The sequence below is a fragment of the Petaurus breviceps genome, unplaced genomic scaffold (assembly GCF_028583685.1).
Source record: "Petaurus breviceps papuanus isolate PSGF00001 unplaced genomic scaffold, PetGlider_PUasm1.0 90842, whole genome shotgun sequence".
NCBI lineage: Eukaryota > Metazoa > Chordata > Mammalia > Diprotodontia > Petauridae > Petaurus > Petaurus breviceps.
Genome location: NW_027187358.1, coordinates 1,427,243 through 1,445,650, shown reverse-complemented (window position 1 = coordinate 1,445,650; position 18,408 = coordinate 1,427,243). Strand labels below are relative to the sequence as shown.

The 18,408-nt window shown below is 37.2% G+C and overlaps 1 long non-coding RNA gene across 1 annotated transcript; it reads right to left on the bottom strand.

Annotated features, from left to right (window-relative positions):
* Positions 1-2,940: 2,940 nt before the first annotated feature.
* On the bottom strand, positions 2,941-16,023 carry LOC138148756 (uncharacterized). Its single transcript, XR_011165145.1, has 3 exons — positions 15,679-16,023; positions 9,435-9,551; positions 2,941-3,571 (listed from the first exon to the last, which is right to left on the bottom strand). It is a non-coding gene; the product is annotated as an uncharacterized lncRNA (long non-coding RNA).
* Positions 16,024-18,408: the final 2,385 nt, after the last annotated feature.

Here is an 18,408-nt window from a genome sequence, read left to right as displayed (position 1 = left end):
TATTTTTGTAGTACAAATTAAACCAATGTAAACAAAATTAGAAGGAAAGCAGAAAATGGGGGAGGGGAGGAATTTACGGACCATTTGTCAGATAAAGGTCTCATATCCCAAATATATAGAGAATTTTGTCAAATTTATAAGAATATGACTTAATCCCCTAGTGATAAATGATCAAAAGATATGAATAAGCAGTTTTCAAAGAAAACTATATAAAAATATATAAAAAACTATATAAAAAATAAAGTCATACAAAAGTAAAGTAAATCAATATTGATTAAAGAGATGCAAATTGAAACAACTTTGAGATATTGTCTCACACCTATCAGATAAGATAAAATGATAGAAGGTAAAATGACAAATGTTGGAGGCGAATGTAGAAAAATTGGGCAATTGATACTGCTGGTAGAACTGTGAATTGATCCCACCATTTTGTAGAGCAATCTGGAATTATCCCCAGAGAGTTATAAAACTGTGTATACCCTTTCACCCCATAATACTACTATCAGGTCTGTTTACCAAGGTGATCAGGGATAAAGAAAAATATTCTATATGTTCTCAAATATTTATAGTACCTTTCCTTGTAGTGGCAAAGAATTGAAAATTGAGGAGATGCCCATTAATTGGTAATGAAGTTGTTTGTGATTGTGATAGAATACTATGGTAGTGTAAGAAATGTTGAGGTGGTTGATTTTAGAAAAAAAAATTGGAAAGACTTGCATGAAATAATGAATAATGAAATGAACAAAACCAATAGAACCCTGTATACAGTAACAGCAGTATTGTTCAAAGAACTGGAAATGACTAAGTTATTTTGAGTATTATAAATACTCAAATCAACTACAAAGGACTTTTGAAGGAAGATGTTCTCCACCTCCAGATAAAGAACTGACAAATAGAAATGTGCATAGTATGGTGTATGTGTGTGTATGTGTGTATACACATTTGTGTAAAATGGTGGCCTCTATTGTGGGCTTGGGAGGTGGGGAAGGAGAAAAAAATAAAAAGTACACATCAGAAAATAAAGAATTCAGAATGAAGCATAGAAAAACAGGATAATTTTGAAAAAAATGTGGAGTAATTATTATAAAGCTTTTCAAAAAAAAGTAAACAGCGTGAAATGGAGATTCAGGGTTTCATAAACTTTTTTTCTTTCTCTTTGTATTTAAGTTCAAAATGAATTTTTAAAAATCATAAAAAAGTGAAGATGAAGTAGTCTAAGGTCTGGAGCCAATAGCAGATTTTTATTTACTAGACTACTTGGACTGATTCTCACATGTTAGATTACCAACTGAGAGGATGGGGGCCCTAGAGCAAGAAGTCAAAAGATGAATATATTAAATTCCCCAAGGACTGGAATCATGGATTCTAGAGGTCTGTTTTGAAGGGTACTGGTCCAGATATGGAAAAACAGGGCAGCAAGCAGAAGTAACTGCAAGCAAGAATGTATGGACTCGTCGCAGGGGTTGGTAATCTGTGACCTTGAAGTCATGTGACCCTCTAGGTCCTCAAGTGTTACACTTTGACTGAATACAAACTTCACAGAACAAATTGAGGCCCTAAGGGACCACATGTGGCCTTGAGGACACAGGTTTCCCACCCCTGCTACCTTGCTCATAGCAGCTAACTCAGGCTAAGAAGTAGTGATTGTTTGCTATACCATGGGGTAGGTTTGCAATGAAAACCTACACACAAATGTAGGATATTTAAGTAGCAGTATGATTCTTTGAAACTTAAGTGTTGATGCAGTTTCCAGACACAGTAATGTGCATGTCTTGAATTGAAATTTTATAGCATCACAGGTCTGGTTCTTTCCTTGAGTCCCATATACCTTCACGTTCTATCATTGTCTCCATCCCACAATTAAACACTTTATCATATTCTGACATTCCTGACTTGTAAATAAATGGTTCCATCTCCGCAAATAGATCTCAAACTCCCTGCAGACAAAGGTGACTCTTATATTTGATTTCCTTCATGGACCCTAGCCCAAATGTTTGAAACATGTAATTGACATTCAAGAAATGTTCACTCATTGTAAATTTAGAAAGTAAGCTTTGAGAATTATATCCTTGGATGGAAAGGAGAGGAAAACTAAATCAGAAGTGTGCTGGAACCAACTCTAATTGCCCTCTCAGAGACCAATGTAAACTTTTCAATGTGAGTATTTGTATCTCACATATCAGTGAATGCTGCACATCAAGATGTTTTTCACTATTCTATTGATTGTCTAGACTTGAAAAAGTGATATTGTTAATAATGCAAATTAAATCTCAAAGTGTATTGATCATGCTTCTTTTTTTTTCTTTCAGAGAAATGGTTATTAAACATTGACCAGCATACCACTGAGCCTAATGCAAATACTTAGCAAAAGAAGAACTCAACCAAATGTTAAAACGGATGATTTATTCTGGTAATGTCAGTTAGTATCTCAATCCATTTAGTTACACATATAGCTCTAATAGGGACATTGATGATAAATATGATTAGTTTTGGGGAGATTAATAGGGATTGGACCTGAGATATCATTGGTATAGGGAGCTCCCAGAGGAGGAAGCTTCCTCTACAAATGGAAGTAAGCACCCTCCCTATGACTCAGTCTTGGAGGGATTTAATGAGTTGCCCAAGGTCACACAGTTAGGACCTTGAAAAGGACTTGAATTCAGATCTTTCTAGCTTTGGGGCTGCTGCCCAGCCACTATGACCTGCTCCCTTTCTTTCAATCTTGTTACAATCTTGTTCACAAAATTGTTATGGTTAAAATTATATAGCTTTATATGAGAACTAGTGTGTCATGGTAGATTGAAGCATGGGTTTGAAGTTAGGAAGAGCTAGGTTCAAATCTAACCTGTATGACCTTGTGCAGCTTACTTAATTTTTCTGAACTTCCTCTGAGTTTCTTCATCTGCAAAATTAAGGGTTGGTTAGATAATGGTATCTAACAGTCCTTTCTGGGTCTAAAAAATAATACTCTGAAGTGCTTAGATGGGTTGTATTCTGCAGTGTAAAAGGAAATTCCCACACCAAATGTTTCTAAAATTGAAAAATATCAGATAATTTAGTATTTTTATTCATTGTAATAAAAGTTCACATTTACATAAGACTTTAAGCTTTATAAATCTATTTATGTATGTTTTCATATTTGATCTTCACAAAAGCTCTGTGGGGTACATATATCATTACTATTCCCATTTTATATATGAGGAAACTGAGGTTCAGAGAGGATTTATATGAAGTCACACAGCTCACTGGGGGCAGAGGTTAAATTCTCATAACAAGAAGTCTAATTCTTATAGTTACTGAATATGATTCTTAAAAAAAAAACAATTCTACTAAATATTTCTCTGGGTACTCACTGGAAGTAAAATGGCAGTAGGTTAAACTATGCTTCAGGGGAAATTTCCTTTCCTTTATTTGTTAGTAAGAATGAATGAGAAAAGTGAAGCCTGTTGGTATTGTGGGTAGACTGGGGATCCTCAAGGAAGAAGCATGAGCTCTGATTCTGATGGGATAAGGGAAATAGTTATAGAAGTACTCATATTCCCAGGTGAAGATTAGCATTAAATCAATGACTCTGAAAAACAAACAAACAAAAAGCAAATAAATAAGTAAATGAATAAATTAATGAATGAATAGAAAATTTTAAAATGGTTCTTCATAGTAGCATCCTGAGCATGATGTGCTCTCCTGAATAAAAAAGCAAAAATCATTATATTGATTCATACAGATGAATGGGGGGCCCAGAGGCCAAAATGAACAGAGACCCTTTCCTCTTCTGCCAGAAATCTTAAAGTAAGAGATGAAGGGGGAAGGTGTAGTGCAGAATAAAGTGTTCCCATGCAATTGAGTCTAATTCCCAAGTAGGAGCTCTGGCCAACTCTTTCAAACTAATACTATCAAATGAGTTTCTTTCTGAGTCTAATGAGAAAGAAAAGGAAGCAGTTGGGCTCCAAAGAATTTTTTAACTTGTTTAAGTACCCATCTGTGAGGTATGACCACTCAGGCTACCACTGGATTGCTGAGATTTTTGCCATGGAAAAGATTCTATGCCATCTTCCTGTCTCTAGAAAGCATCATGTAACATGGTAGCTAGACTGTTGATTTTGAAGGCCTTGGTTCATAACCTGAGAAAGTGAGGAATAGTAAATAAAGTCCTGGGTAGAGAGTCAAGGAGATGTGAATTTAAAGCTTCCTACTGACATTAACTGTATAACCTGGACAAGTCACTTAAACACAGAGAGCCTCAATCTTCTCATCTGTAAAAATGGGGATTCATAATATCATACCTATCTCATGGGCTTGTTGTGAGAATTTTTTAAAAAGCATGTAAGCAAAATACTTTGCAAACTTTAAAGTATCATGAAAATGTGATTTATTCTATTATTATTATCATTAATAGTATTATTATTTAAATCTCACCTCTTATATTTGCTGACTAAGGGATCTTGAGAGTCACTTTCTTCTGCTAAGCCACAGATAAGTTGTGATTCACATAAAAGATGGGAGATCATACCAGAGTTTCCAATGCTGCTAAAATCACAAATCCTTCCAGAATTCTCATATTCACATAGTTTTCTAGAAACCATATAAAACTTTCCTTTGGGGGAAATAGAAGCCAAGATTTGAAGGGATGACATCATACCTGATGAGACCAGAGTACCAAAAAGGAGAGAACATATGCCTGAAGCTTCCTCCCTGAAGTGGTACAGGAAGGTCTGCCAGAGAGGATCCTGGGAAATGTGCCAAAACAGGGAAAGTCCCATTTCCTATCCTAGTGAAATTCTTACCTGTGATGCCATGGGGCTGAAGGCCAGGAATTTCCTTCTCAGAGAGGCCAAAACCAAAGGCAGCAATTTCCTTGTCCTTGGCTAAAAAGCAGGACACCACTTGGCACCTGAGAGCATCTCCACAGGTCTGGTCTGTAGTGAGATACCTTTGTCCCTCCCTGTACTGTGTTTGTACTTGGTTGAGTGAGGCTAGTAAACCACCTGGGGTGTGACCCAGGCTCAACTACCATCCAGCACAGAGTGAAATGCAAATGGTACCCAAATCTTTGAATCGCTCAGAAAAATTTTTATTGTTATTGTTAATTGGTTTACAACAAACTTTTGTTGTTGTGTTTCATATTGATGCTAAAAGAGTCTAGGACAATGACCCTTCAGAAACCCTGGGTCTTTCTACTAAAGGTTGGGGCTTATCTCTTCTAATGATCATTTTTTTCTATGTCCTTACACCCTAGCTATGAGAAACATTCATTTACCACATCTTCAGTTCTCATTAATTTTCTTTAAAACCATTTCATTTAAAACCATTGCTCCATTGTTTTTAGAGGTAACTAGGTAGCAGGTGACAAAGTGTGATCTGGAGTCAGGATAGATTGTGCATTCATACTCTCAGTCACTTGTATAACCCTGGACAAGTCAATTAATTTGTTTGCCTCAGTTTCCTTAACCATATAAGGAAAATGTTTAGCACAGTGCCTGATACATAATAGGCCTAATGTTTATTTTATTTCCACTTCCATCCACTGAACCTAGCTGTCTCTAGAACAGTGGTGCCAAACTCAAATAGAAACAGATTCCCAAAAGCTACCTATTGACTTAGAAAACCACAAATTAACATTCTGTTTTATTGTATTTTCTGTTTATTCTGTTTAACATTTCTCAATTACATTTTAATCTTATTTGAGCTGTACTCTGGAATTTTGAGGGCAGCATGAGCCAGCTGGCCCCAAGTGTGATATTTCTTTTCTAGAGCCTTGGAGTCTTATATCTGTGAAAGAAAAGCTAAGTTCAAAGATAGCTCCCAGATACTTACTTGCTCTATAGCCCTGGAGAGGTAATTTAACCTTTGTCTGTTTCGGTTTCCTCAGTTGTAAAATGAAGACATTAATAGCACCTATCCTCCAAGGTTATTGTAATAATGAGTTAATATATTATAAAGCACGTGATAAATCTTTAGAGTAGTATATAAATGTTAGTTATTATTACTTTCATACTAAATAGTAACTTTTCAACATGTATGTACATAGCATAGTTACATACTATTTACAATATAAAAAGTACAAAAATATGAATGGTGCCTGCCCTCAAAAGGCTTATAATTTACTTGGACACCCAAAATGTATCATCCTTATATAAACAGTTTATTCTAGGAAATGGAGGTAGAGAAAATGCAGAGCATGAAGTCTAGAAATGTCTGTCAGTGGTTAACCCCCTCCACAACCAAATAGAATGTAAGGTAATTGAGGGGAGGAGTAGAGTGTGGTTCTCTTATCTGTTTTATCTTCATATTCTCCATACCTAACACATAGTAGATAGGTAAAGAATGCTTATTAGATCATGGTGTCCCCTTATACATCTCTCACCAGCTTATACATGCCAATAGCAATTTGAACAGAAGTAGAATGTAGAGGATGAAGACTAAAGTCTCTGAACAACTACATGACCCATGTTATCACCAGAATGACATGAAACACGCTACAGTTTAACCAAAGGAAATCGCATAATCTCCATTTGGTTGACACAACAAATAAAGAATCAGAGACTAAGAGGAATGATGGAATTAGAGGTCATATTATCCAATCTCCTCATTTTATGGATAGAGAAATTGAGACCTAGAGAAATTAATGAAGCCAGGTTCTCTGATTCCAAATTCAACCAAGTTTTCACTTCACCATAGTTAATCCCACATTTTAGAGATTATCAGTTTCCCAAATCTTACAGTCAAACAAAACACATGTTTTGAAGTAAAAATCTATTTTGTCCATTGGTTAGTCAATGAGCTCTGTTAGATGTAAAATTATGTCATTGTGGCAAATGCATAGTAAACTGTCTTTTGCTCACACTTGTGTCCCCATTTCTCATTCTCCTAGCTAAGTTGCACAGAAGATAGCAAACTGGAACAGGAATTGCAAAAACATGCTTATATCTTACCACTAAGCTAATAATTCTAAGGAGAAAATTGGCATGACTGTGAGGTGAGAAATCATAAGGTAGAAGATAGTGCAAGAGAAAATGAAGCAAGACATCTTTATTAAGGGAAACCACTCATAATAAGAATGGGAATTCAGAAAGAATAGAAACAGGTTAAATTCACTTGGATCCCCAGCTGAAATTAGGTTCCACAAAACAATAAAGGCTAATGGGTTTTATAGGGTTCTTCTCTGGATCATTCATGACCAGGTCTTAAAGTAAGGGGAACCAGAGATGGTTATGTAAGTCTAGGTTCTGGGATTGATGCTGAATCCTGCTAGGGGACTCCTAGGAAACTGAAGATTATTTGCAGATTTCCCACCAAAATGAGCCTTTTTGCCATTACTGCAGGCCTTACTTTGACAGAGTGACTTGGGGGATTTAAGCCTCCCTCAGGCCTTCTTCATTTAGTCAGGCAGGGAGTCTAATAAAATCTTTTTGCTGTACTATGATAAAAATACTATATGTAAGTGTCCTTTCTCATTATGCTTTCTCAGTGAAATATTGGTAATCGATAGTCAATAAGCATGTATTAAGGGCTTACTCTATGCCAAGAAGGAAGAAAGGAAGGAAGGAGGGAAGGATAAAAAAAAGAAGGGAAGGGAGAGAGGGAGGAAGGAAGGAAGGGAGGAAGGAAGGAAAAAAGGAAGGAAAGAAGGTACAGACTCTATGTTAAGTACTTTACATATATTATATCATTTAACCTTCTTAACAATTCTGAAAGGTAGATGCTATAACTGAGGTAGACAGATTAAATGACTTTCCCAGGGCCACAAAGCAAGTAAGTGTGTCTGAGGTTGGATCTGAATCCATGCCTTCCTTATTCCAGGCCCAGTATTTGTAATGGAAATGCAAATTTAAAGATCTTCCCTGCCCCTAAAGTGCACCTGGAGCCTGGGGTGGGAGGCTTGTTTTTCAGTAGATACTTCTTGATTGGCCAGTGAGTCAATAAGGTTGTTATATTCTCTGAGCCAGGAGAAGGCTATATAAGCGCTGATGTGTAGCTTTGTTTTGGGGCTCACTTTGAGAAGTGTTCTGTGATTTGATCAGATGACACTCTGGAAAGCCGTTGTCCAGAGCCCCCCGGCTTTGAAACACAGATGTTGACTGGGTGTGGATGTAATGGTTGGACAGTTTGGAAATCTGTCTACTTGATCTGTTTTTGTCTTGATAATTCTGTCTGTATATTCTGAAGTTCGGGGTGCTGACCTTTTTCCCCTGAACTAGGTGAATGATACATATCTGACTGATTAAAGTAAGCTTGTTAACTCATTTTGAGTTGCTTTCCTTTAACAAAGCAGATCCAAGAACCTATATGGGCAGCAAACCCTGTCACGCTTGGGGTGCTTGCCGCTACAGTATCCTATACTCTGTGCTACAAAAAAGGCAAAAATAAGATCTCTCTCCTCATGGGGCTCTCATTCTAATAAAAGTATTTGGTCCTCATCTTCTCTAGGTGTGTTAACACTCCTCCCACTCCTTATCCCAAACACACACCTGATGTTAGAAGTTTTTATATGCTGAAGATGGCTGGTGAGTGAAACAATTCATCAAATTTGTTTGTGACTCCATCTGGCAATTTAGCACTGACGATGAGATACATTAATCATTTGAGTTCTGAGGTTTAACTCCAAGCAAATAAGCAACAAGTTCTGCATTTGTATTATGAAGAAACCTAGGGCTCTTAATTGAGCAGAAGTGATTTGGCCAATGTCACGCTTCCCGGTAGTGGTGGGATGGAGCTGGCATCTGGAGATGTATTAAGCTTTTGTTTGATTTCAAGGACTGACCATTGTAATTACTTCTATTCTAGACTACTGTTTACATTCTCAACTGTGGTGAGACCAAGTTTTTGTAGGTTGCCTCCCTTTAGGCAGGCTGACCTTCAGGATTTTGGTGGAAATCCATGCCACACCCCCACCCTGGGACTGTCAACCCAGACAGAGAAAAGTTAAGAGAACCTGACTTCATGCAGGTAGCAATGGTGCATTTTCACCCTTGTTAGAGATAGTGTAAATATGTCAATACTTGAAATATCTCCATAGAGGTGGAATTTTTTTTTCAGCAATATAGATTACTAAACCTCACTGGCTTAGATGAGTGTTAAGACCTGCTTTGGCTGGAAAAATCAACTCTCCCAAGCCAAACGAATGATGAAATTCTCTGAACTTAGCTAGGCTGCTCCTCAGGCATTTAGTCACTAGGCTAGTGCTCAAAATTATTCCACTTTGGTGGGATTTAAAAAAATAGTTTGAATTTCCAAATATCTGGGGGTGGGGAAAAAGAGGAAGACAGTTCTCCTAATAGATCTCCATGTCCTTTCATCCTAGTTTCCCAAGGTACCCACTAACATTTTCCCTTTCACAGATATAAGATACTCACTATATGATGTCATCCCATGGGGAAGAACTGGCACTTCTGATGTGAGGGGCTGCTGAGCCCTTTTCGGGGCTGTTCACCTACCTTTGACATCCACTTGTCATCCTGTTCTCGTGTATGGCTCCAAGAAGCTGTGATATGTGAAGCAGTCACTCTCAACCTCAGTAGATAGCCTAAACCAGCAACTGATGGGCCTCAAACCTGTTGGGGAGTTAGGGGGATGTCTACAGCAAGCATTGGAGACTTCCTCCAGTGGAAGGGGCATGTGAGAGCAATTTATTCCAATGGGCCATGAAGACAGTAGAAACAGGTGTTGTGAAGAGCTTAAAGCTTGATCATAAATTGAAGACACCAAGGCTGTCCACTGCATCCTGGCCCATCATCAGTCTTCTTTACTTTTCTCCTGCCATTGGACTTCAATGACTGAAAGAAAGCGTAAGACTGACAAAGTTGAACAACTCTGCCTGACTTAAATCCAATTCACAGTCAGGTCAAGACATAACCTATTAAGTAGCTTTCCTAGGTTGAAATTGGTACACATTCTTTAAAGTTTTCTGAAGTTTCCTTGAGAATGTTAATCATAACTGCCACCTTTTCATATAGCATTTTAAAATTTTCTAACCTCTTTACATGTATTATCTATTTGACCCTCAAAAATATCACTGGAATGTAGGTGCTATTATTATTCCCATTTTACAAATGAGGAAATTAAGACTGAAAGGGGTAAAATGACTTGTCCAGAGTCACATATCTTAGTATCTGAAAAAGGATTTTAACTCAGGTCTTACTGACTCCAAGTCTAGGGATTTTGAAAATGCCACCAGGTTGCTTCATATTCCACAGCAGCCAGTCCACTAGCTGTTCCTTGCCAGATCCCTGCTAAGTACCTGACCTAATTTCCCCCATGAGATCCTATCTTTAATTCATGAAAACTACAGTATTTAGCCCTTGCCAACTGCAGCTATAGGCAGATAACAACAAACCAAGAGGCTATATTCCAAATGTTGGTTTTTGAGATGGAATACATTTTCCCTTTTAGAATGGAAAATGTTAGACAAGCCCCCAACATTTATTATCTCTATAAGCATAGCTGCCAGAGTCTCAGTTTCCTCATCTGTAAAGTAAGATATTGGTTGATTGACCTCTGAGGGGTCATCTATCCCTAAATGCTATGATCCTATATTTAGGATATTAGATTAAGCTCCCAAACCCTTATCTATTCCACAATAAACTATACTAATATTAGTCTAAAACCATGTATAATAATGTCTCTCTGGGGAAAGCCATTCAGGATTACAATTCAGAAAGTCAGGGACATGTTAGCCCACCATTGGAACAGCAGTTATTACCTCAACTTCAAAACAGGGGTTTGAGATAGAGGCTTCAACAGGACTCAAGACAGAAGGTGGAGGTTCAGAAGTAAAGCTATAGAAGGAGGGACTGGGGAGCTAGAGTTTCATGTCAGGAAAAATCATTCTAATTTTGGTCCCTTTCTATTTTCTTGGTTCCCTTAGTTCCTAGGCTGATCGTTGTCCTTTTTTTCTTCTCTAGACTCCAGGGATTACCTCACTTTCCCACTACTAACACCTATTGCTTGTCTCGGATTTCTTCTCTTCTCAGAAACTCTCTGGAAGAAAATGAGGCCACAAACATACACAGAGCCTTGGAGGGTTGTTCCCCAGGGGTGTATACTGTTAATGGTAAGAAAAAACAGGCAAGAATTTAAAAGCCTTCTGCCTCTTACTCCTTCTGCATTGTAGATTAAAACTAGGTTCAGGTGGGAATTCAAAGGGGGGATGGGTGAAAGGGTATCTGAGTGTAGTTAGGATACAGGCAACAGCTTTGAAGGGAGGGAAAAAAAAACACCCGGGCATTATCAGTAAAGAAAGATTCTATAGCAACTGCTTCTTCCCAGAAGAATTCAGTGAATTTAGAATAAAAAGGATGAAAGGATTTTTCCACATCTTCTGTGGTGACCTTTATCATTTTCCTTTTCTGTCATATTAGCCAATGTGATAGCTATGAGGTGGTACCTCAGAGATGTTTTAATTTTACATCTCTAATCAATAGTGATTTAGAGCATTTTTATATGACTATATGGTTTTGTTTCTCCATGAAGCTTTCAAGGGCATGTAGGTAGCACAACATATAGAGCATTGGGCTTAGAAGTAAGTGAGGAACCCTCTGTAATTAAAGAAAAAATCATATTTAACTCCATTTATAAGTTGCTAGAATTAAATAGTTGGGAGGAATCTCAAAGATTGCTTGGTCTAACACTCATTTTATAGGTGAGAAAACTGAAGCCCAGAGAGGTGGATTTGTCCAAGGTCACATAAATAGTAAAAATAAAAAATGAAATTAGATATTAGGCCTCCTGACTTTTAGTACAGGGCTCTTTTGAAAACATTTTCCTAACTATCCCTATTCCCATTTCTCACCCCACTAAAAAAAATAACATCATTCTTCAAGTTCCAAATAGGTCCTTATTTTAGCTTCTACATGAAGCTTTCTTTTTTTTAAAGTTCACCGAATAGTATTTTATTTTTTTCCAGTTTTATATAAAGATAGTTTTTACCTTTCATTTTCACAAGAATTTGAGTTCCAAATTTTTGTCCCTCCCTCCCTCCTTTCTTCCTCCCTTGCACCTCCCCAAAATAGCAAGCAATCTAATACATAGGTTTTATATATAAATCATATTAAACATATTTCCACATTAGTTATGTTGTGAGAGAAGAATCAAAACAAAAGGGAAAAACCACAAGAAAGGAAAAAAATGAAAAATATGAAAATAATATGTTTTGATCTGGATTCAGACTCCATAGTTCTTTCTGTGGATGTGGATAGCATTTTGCATCTTGAGTCCTTTGGGATTATCCTTTCTGTGGATGTGGATAGCATTTTGCATCTTGAGTCCTTTGGGATTATCTTTGGATCATTGTATTGCTGAGAAGATCTAAGTGTATCATAGTTGATCATCACAAAATGTTACTGTTACCATGTACAATGTTATCCTGGTTCTGCTCATTTCACTCAGCATCAGTTCATGTAAGACTTTCCAGGTTTTTCTGAGATCTACCTACTCATAATTTCTTATAGCACAGTGATAGTCCATTAAAATAATACACCACAACTTTTTGAGCCATTCCCCAAGTGATGGGCCTCCCCTCAATTTCCAATTCTTTGCCACCACACAAAACATACTATAAAAATGTTTGTACTTCTGGGTCTTTTCCCCTTTTTTATGATCTCTTTGGGATACGGATCTGGTATTGCTGAATCAATATGCACAGTTTTATAGCCCTTTGAGCCTAATTCTAAATTGCTCTCCAGAATGTTTGTATCAGTTCCCAAATCAACCAACACTGCATTAGTGTTCCAATTTTTCCACATCTTCTGTGACCTTTATCATTTTCCTTTTCTGTCATATTAGCCAATGTGATAGCTATGAGGTGGTACCTCAGAGATGTTTTAATTTTACATCTCTAATCAATAGTGATTTAGAACATTTTTATATGACTATATGGTTTTGTTTCTCCATGAAGCTTTCAAGGGCATGTAGGTAGCACAACATATAGAGCATTGGGCTTAGAATCAGGAAGATCCATTTTCATGAGTTCTAATTCACCCTCAGACACTCACTAGCTGTGTGACCCTGGACAAGTCACTTAACCTTGTTTGCCATGGTGTCCTCATCTGTAAAATGATCTGGAGAAGGAAATGGCAAATCCCTCCAATATCCGCCAAGTCTGAAACAACATGACAAAAGCACAAAGCTTTCCCATTTATGATAGGATTAAAAAGTACAGATACTCTAGAGTCAGAGTACCTTTAATATTCCTTATCATTAACAACCTATGTGTCCTTTGGCAAATTGCTTAATCTTTCTGCATCTCATTTTTCCTATTTATAAAATGAGGCAGCTGGACTAAGTGGCCTCTAAAGTACTTTCCAGCTCTAAATCTATGATCCAACTGGTACCTGAACCATTGTTATCTCACCTTTTTTTGAAACCTATAACAGGCCTTCATTCAATGCACCTTATAACAAAGTCATGAAACTTCCCTACTTCACAGGCTCCCTCTTTCCTCTACAGTCAAATATAAAATCCTTTGTTTAACATTTAAAGATCTTCCCAATCTGGCCTCTTCCTAACTTTCAAGCTTCTTACATATCACTTCTATCTGTACTCTACAGTCCCGGCAAACTGGCCTTTAGTTGTTGTTCAGTAGTTTCAGTCATGTCCAACTTTCTGTAAACCTATTTTGGTATTTTCTTGCCAAAGATACTGGAATAGTTTGCCATTTCCTTCTCTAGCCCATTTTACAGATGAGAAAACTAAGGCTAACAGGGTTAAGTGATTTGCTTAGGGTCACACAGCTAGTAAGTGTCTCATGCCCAATTTAAACCCAGGAAAGTGAGTCTTCCTGACTTTAGGCCTTACACTCTATCCCTTGTGTCATCTAGCTGCCCAAGCAGTCTTTGCTGTTCTTCATATTTGACCCCCCATCTTTTAAATATTTTTAGTCATGGAGGGAGGAGGAATAAACTTTTATGTAGAACTTAATATGTACCACAATGTGCCAAGCATTTTTTATAGACATCTCATTTAATCCTCACAACAACCCTGAAAGGTAGATGTCATTATAATCCCCATTTTACAATTGAAGAAACTGAGGCAAACAGTAGTTAAGTGGCTTGCCCAGGATCACACAGCTAGTAGGAGACTGAGGATAGATTTGATCTCAGGTGTTCTTGATTCCAGGTTCAGTACTCTAATGCACTGCAATACCAGATTTCTTAAATATACTCACCTCCACCTTCCTCATCTCCTTGTCTTAGAATACTTGTTCCCTTCAAAACTGGGCAAACACCAACTTCTATATGAACTGTTTCCTGATCACCACCCCAGCTCAAAAAATTACCTTGTACTCATTTTATCTTTTGTATATACTTGTTTTTCTACATGTTTCTCCCACATAACCTCAGCACTTAGCACAGTGCTTGCCACATAGTGTGAAATTAATAAATATCTGTTGAGGAGTGGCTAGGTTGCACAGTGCACCAGCCCTGGAGTCAGGAGGACCTGAGTTCAAATCTGGCCTCAGACACAACACAAAAACTAGCTGTGTGTCCTTGGGCAAGTCACTTAGCCCCAATTGCCCTACCTTCCCCTGTCCAAAAAGCAAATATATATATATATATATATATATAATATTTGTTCAGTTTGTATAATTATAACTGTCACAAATAAAAACATAAAAATAGGATCAATTTTATTTGGGGAGAGTTTCTCTTTCCTTTCTCTTCTCACAAAGTTTTGTAAGAAATGACATTGGTGATTAAATAAAACCATTTCAAAATCCATGTAATTCTTTAAAAAAAATTCCCACAACTGCATTGAAAAATCAAGAATAATTGTTACGCATCAAATTTAAAAAGGACACCTATTAGAGGATTACAGGTTTATAGCTGGAAGGTACCTTGAAGTGATGTAATCCAACTCCCTTGTTTTACAAATGAAGAAACTGAGGCCGAAGAGGTCAACTTGCTTGTTCAAAGTTATATAAGTAGTAAGTCAAAGAGTCAGGATTTGAACTAAAGTCCTCTGCCTCCAAATTGAGTATTATTTCCACTTCATCATCTCAAGTTATTTCAAAAAAGTCATCATAGCAGGATACCAGGGTGAGAAATGAGCTAAGCCAAAAGAGGTGCATATCTGTGTCTGTATCTGTGCATAAATACATATACATATATGTATATGTGTAGGGTATCTATACATATAAATTTATATGAACACAAGTCTATATAGATATATGTTACCATTCATGTATTGGCTAAAGCTAAAGGCTGCCAGATAACTCCTTTTCAACAGCTTGGAGTTACTGTTGGGAACAGACCCATGTATGGAAGCGAAAGCAGAAAAGTACAGATAAGCCGAGATCCAGCTATGCAAACCATGCTTAGAGACACTTAAAGGACAAGCATCCCAGGTCCCTTCTTGCTGGTAAATTTAGAGAAGCTCTTCTGGGTCTCCTTTTTTTTTCTATCTAGCCCAAGGCTGAGCTGCCGAAATAGGACAGAGGTAAGTGAATGCATTGCTTGTATATTTGCTACCAAAACTTGTTTAATGGTCGTTGTCTGTGATTCTCCATCCTCCCCTGTCCATTCCCCTCCCCTCCCCTTACGAAAGCTGCTAGAAAGCATTTTGAAATGACAAAGATTGGGGTCTTTTATAATACTGTGGAGAAAAAGCAACTAGGATTGACAGGCAAAGTGACAGAAAACAAACATTGCCAAATCATGCTCTTTTTTTTCCTGGATTACTTACCATTTGGAGCTTGGAACTGGTTGATATGAATCTCTTCGCATTCATTGGGTATTTTGGAATGAATTGATATTTTTCTTAGGGTTCTCTGCACATTCTTTCTGTTTTCTTACGGGTGGGGTGCACCAGGTCTCTGTCTTTCTCACATCGCTCCTGCCTTCCCTACAGAAGCTTGTCTTCCCTCTCTAACATGTTTGGCTATTACTTAATTGGACATAGGAAGAACTGCTTGTAAATGACATTTTTTTTGGCAGCTGAAATCATTTTCAAAGTGGTTCTCTGTAGATCTGAGGTTGATTACATCCTGTTCAAAGATTCTTGGGCTGCTTTTACAGACATAGTATTGCGAAAGTTGAAATTGCTGAAGCCAGCTGTGTTCACTGGCCTTCTCTCAACTGCATTCTTTCCAATTGAATGTTTCCATGAAGAAAAGAAATAGAGAAGAAAATATCCCTAGTATTTTATTTATTTTGTCATTAGAGATGTTACAAAGGTAGCTGTCATGACTGAATGCAAAGACGATCACAATTATCAAAGGCGATAAGTGGAATCGCCACAGATGTGCAACCTCAATAATGCATTGTCTATACCATTGCATTGTCTGGATTCGCTAGGTGCTTCAGCTAATTTACATATGTCAGTCCTAAAACTAGTTCTTGAGATATGATTATTGGATTGTAAAACCATTTTTAAAAGTATTAAAACACTGCAAATTTCTATATAATTCTCATCAAAGTCAAGGGGGTGGGTGTAGATGATTGAAATGCATGCTTTGTTGTTGGTTGTTTTTTTTTTTTGGTCAAGTATTGATGAAATAATATTTTTTGAAAAGAGAATAAATTCATAGTCAAGACTGACAAGACAGGGGAAATATTTCTGTGATTCACATAAGCCTTGAGCAAACTTATCATTGTTCATTTGAGAGGAAATAAAAAGAAATAGAGGGTGACTTTTCTTCCTTGACTTCTAAACAATTAGTAAAGGGAGTTTTGGGAAACCACTGTTGGAAAGGAAATAAAAAACAATTTGAAACAATATTTTAAAAGATGTCCATTGAATGGATCATTTTAGCTTTGAAAGTGAAATTACTTTTGGCCAAACTTAAGATGAATAAGTCTTCTAAAACAGTGGGTATCTTTAATGCATGCTTACGGCAAAAAGAGTTGGATCATGAAAAAGTTAGATGGCATTGCAGCTCTATTAAAGTTATAAAAATGAATCATCTTTATTAGGATAAAATTATATTTCTAACTATAACACTAATGGATGATATTTGCACAGCCTGATCATTGTTTTAAACCAACAAGCCATTTTATTTAGATCCTTTCTACATGGACACACATTCCAGCTTACCCTTTCTGCATCTCTGAGATCTGATATTTTATTTCATTTTTAAAATACTAATCTTTTATGCTTGTGAAAAAAGAATAAACTATGCATCCTTTTTTTAAACTAACAGTGACAAGCTGTCATAACTTTAGCTAAAGTGGAACAGGCCTACAAAAGGATGGTTTGAAAATACTTAATTAAACACTCCATACCAGCCAACTTTCCAAAAGGAACAGCACAGCGGGAACCTTTGCAATTTTCAATATGGAAAAGGCTCGTAGAAACGTTGCCGTTGGTATTCAGGAACAGATGCAATGCATAGATGACATCATCTGCTGCTCTAGCCTTTGCTTACTGCCAAATGCATTTCAAGTGTGCTCTCAACATGGCGAACGTCTGCTCCCAGTTTTTCTTTAGGAAAGAGTAAAACTTCAGGAAGGGGATGTAAGTAGTACAGATTGGCACACTGCTTTTTATAACTCAAACATTTAAGGAAGAAAACTCCTGACAAATACCATTCTGTCATCTTGATCTTTCTACTCCAAACTTCTTTAGCATTCAATAATGACCGTGTTCTTACACCAATAATGTTAGCCAGGAAGCTCTGACCATGTCCCTATCTATTGGATCTATTGCTTCTAGGATGAAATATTAACCCTTCTGTTTGGCAATGGAAGCTTTTCACAATATGTTCCAACCTACCTCTCCAGGTTTATTTCATATTAGTCCATGAATTCTACTTTCCAGTCCAACTGGCCTACTGTTTCTTGTACACAGCATATCACCTCCAATCTCTGAGCCTTTGCACAGGCTATCTTTCTTTTTTTTTAAATAAAATTTATTAACTTTTAGTTTAAAACTTTCAGTTCCACAATGCCTTGAGTTTGAAATTTTCTCCCCCTTTCTCTCTTCCCCGTCCCTCTCATGGCAGTATCAATCAGATATGGGTTCTACAAATACTTTTGCATTAAACATTAGTCAAGTTGTAAAGAAGAATCATAACCAATGGAGTGAACAACGAGAAAGAAGGAATGAAACAAAACTAAACACAAAAGAGAGAGAGAAAGTAGTTTGCTTCAATCTACCCTCAGACTCTAAGTCTTTTCTCTGGACAGGCTATCTTTCATACCTAGAATGTGATCCTACCTCATCTACCACTCTAAAATTCTTACCTGCCCTCAAGGCTAGGCTCCTGTCCCTTTCTATTACATGTGGCTTTTCTGGTTTACCTCAGTTGTTATTCCTTTCCAAGCCCCTCTTCAAATTAATTTATATTTAGTCTCTCCCTCTCCCTCTCTCTGTCTCTCTCTCTGTCTGTCTCTCTGTCTGTCTCCATCTCTCTCTCTGTCTCTGTCTCTCTCTCTCTCTCTGTCTCTCTCTCCCTCTCTCTCTCCCTCTCTCTCT